This window comes from Otolemur garnettii, unplaced genomic scaffold (genome assembly GCF_000181295.1).
Source record: "Otolemur garnettii isolate 467f Iridium unplaced genomic scaffold, OtoGar3 scaffold00025, whole genome shotgun sequence".
In the NCBI taxonomy this organism is placed as follows: domain Eukaryota; kingdom Metazoa; phylum Chordata; class Mammalia; order Primates; family Galagidae; genus Otolemur; species Otolemur garnettii.
In genome coordinates, this window is record NW_003852420.1 from 10981714 (window position 1) to 10984370 (window position 2657).

The following is a 2657-nucleotide window of genomic DNA, read 5'->3' on the forward strand; positions in this document are numbered from 1 at the left end:
CTCCCTGCCCATCGGGCACCGTCTGAGGTCAGAGGAGCAGGACCATCGCCTCTTCTGGGAGCTCCTTAGAAAGGTCCTCTTCCAAGTCAACTGTGAGCTGCTGAGGGGTCTGAAGGAAGACGGGAACCTAAGTCCCTGCTCTCAGCAGCTTCGCTTCTGCGGGTGTCAGCTGTTTGCCGGGTCCTGCCCAGGCGGTGAGACCTCGTACCCAGGTTGCTCACTGGTCCATCAGATGATGTCCAGCCCAGCCCGGCTGCAGGCTCTGGTCCATCTTCCCCTCCCCCTCCTCCTCCCGACTTAGCTGCTAAGCCAGGATTTAGCGGGGCTGGGCTATCAATGGCCCATCCTCCTTATGTTATAATAATAACGTAATAGAGAATAGAGAAACGCCAGCACACTGAGTCCAAATTAAGCAGGGGTTCTTTATTGGCCGCGGTCAACAGCTGACTTACGCCTCAAAGTCTCTCGACCCCCAGAGGAAAGGGTACAGACTTTTCATAAGGTGCTTTCGGTAGGGGAGGAGGAGTCCTTAGTGCAAGCCGAGTTTCATAAAAGTCAACAGATCTATAGGGTGAGGGAAGGTTTTATAAGGGATTTTGCAGTTTTTGCTAAACTCTGCAGCTTTCAGCTGAGCTTAAAGGGGGCGTGTTGAAAACCCTTAGCAAAATGGAGTAAGTCTGGCTCTACAAAATGGAGTTAGGGCATTATAATCACAGCTGCCTGCGCTGAAGCTAGAGGGGGTGGCCCTGCCTATCAGCCAACAGTTCTCGGTCTTGGCTGAATTTGGTGCCCCCTGGGGAACTTTTAAATATCCCGGTGCCAAATCCACACCGAGGCCAATTACATCAGACGAGGACCTGGGTGTCAGTATTTTTCAAAGCTCCCCAGCGTGGGCCATAGTCCATCCTGGGCCCAGCCTTTTTCTTCCTCCCCACCCACAACAATGCAGAGGCATCTTTTTCCTGCCCTCTTCTTGGGCCACGAGCCCTATCCCTGAGCCCTGGCCTAAAAACTGGACCAAATGGCGTGATGCTGAGTCTCACCGGCTCCGGGCTGCCACACTCTCAGCAAAATACTCTCTAGCGGAGAGCCAGGCCCCCTGCTGGTCTAACCTTGAACCACACTTTTGGGGTTTTTTTGGTTGTTGTTGTTTTTTTTTTTTTGGACCTCAGAGTTTCAAACACATATTATTCACACTAAGAATCACACTTCTTTAGTCATCTGGTCGCTGCCTTGTCAGTGACTGCAAAACCAGTCTGGCGCCTCTGGGTAACTCTCTCCTCAGGCCCAGACTTTCCCCTCCTCCCTGTCACTGAATAAGGAAGCCCCTCTACCCCTAGATCCCAAAATGGAATAGCTAGTGCTGCTTTACCAAGAGCTCTGTGATTCCCAATCCACATCTACCACAGCATCTGATTATTTTCAGGGCTGTCTCGGTACGTAAAAGATATTCCAAGCAAAATTTAATTTGGCAGTTAATTGAATTCATGAAAGGTTTCCACTGGGGCACGTCTAGGGATGGAGGAAAATCAAACTGGAGATACATTGCACTAGAAAACGGGTTTCTTTGCTGACATCCCTCTTGAACTTAGTGCCATTAGTTTTATAAAAGAGGCATTAACAGGCAGAAGGGCTCTAACAATGACCTCAGATGCTTTGGAGCTTCTAACAGTTGCAAATGTGGGAACTGAGGCTAGAGAGGCCTGTTGGAGTGTGCCCGTCCCTAGATCTGGGACAGAGAGACCTTTGAAGCTGTACCTATCAGATGGCTTTGATCCTCCCAGGCTCCAGAGATAGAGATGAGCCAGGGAGGTGTTATTAGTGTTATTATTTATATTTAGTGGAACTTACATTCAGGGCCTCTTCTGTAATGTGCTTAGGGCACTACTGATTTATGTGTAATTTCACTTCTCACAGCAGCACTTCTGGGCAGAGGATGAAGGTTAGAGGCACTCCTCTCCAAGTTAGAGTACTCATTAAGCCAGGCCTAATGGCAACATATATCCCTTTATAGTTTGGCTTTTATGAAAAATCATGTCTTTAGTAGAAGCTCACATGCCGCAAGGACCTAGGACGGGCGTTTTCAAGCAATTTCAATCATTCTCCCCTATTCAAAGCTTAAATATGGAGAACATATGGGTGAGAGTCACAGGTAACTTGGAAAAGAGGGCATGATTAGAAAGCCTGGACTGTGGTTTTGCCAGGGGGAGTCTGTGCTAGAAAAAGTGATTCAAATGTGTCACTGGTTATCACCAGAATGTATTGGGTACCCAGCAGAGTGATGGTTTTCAAGCCCAAGTGCACATCAGCTGAGGGAATTGTTAAAACCAGGACCGTGGGACCCCAGTGATGAGTTTCTGACTTAATAAGTCTGGGTTGAGGAATGAGAAGTTGCATTTCTATCAAGTTCCTGGGTGATGCTGGTGAATTTATTATAAAAGGTACTCACATTTTGAGAACCACTGAAGTAATACATTGGATCACCAGGGTCTAAGATTCTTTAAAAAATGAAGCTAAGACGAACCCCAACCCCTTGTTGCCAAATGTTCTCACTTTGATTAAAATTGTTTTAATTGGCTCGGCGCCTATAGCTCAACCGGCTAAGGCGCCAGCCATGTACACCTAAGGTGGCGGGTTCGAATCCCCAGCCCTGACCC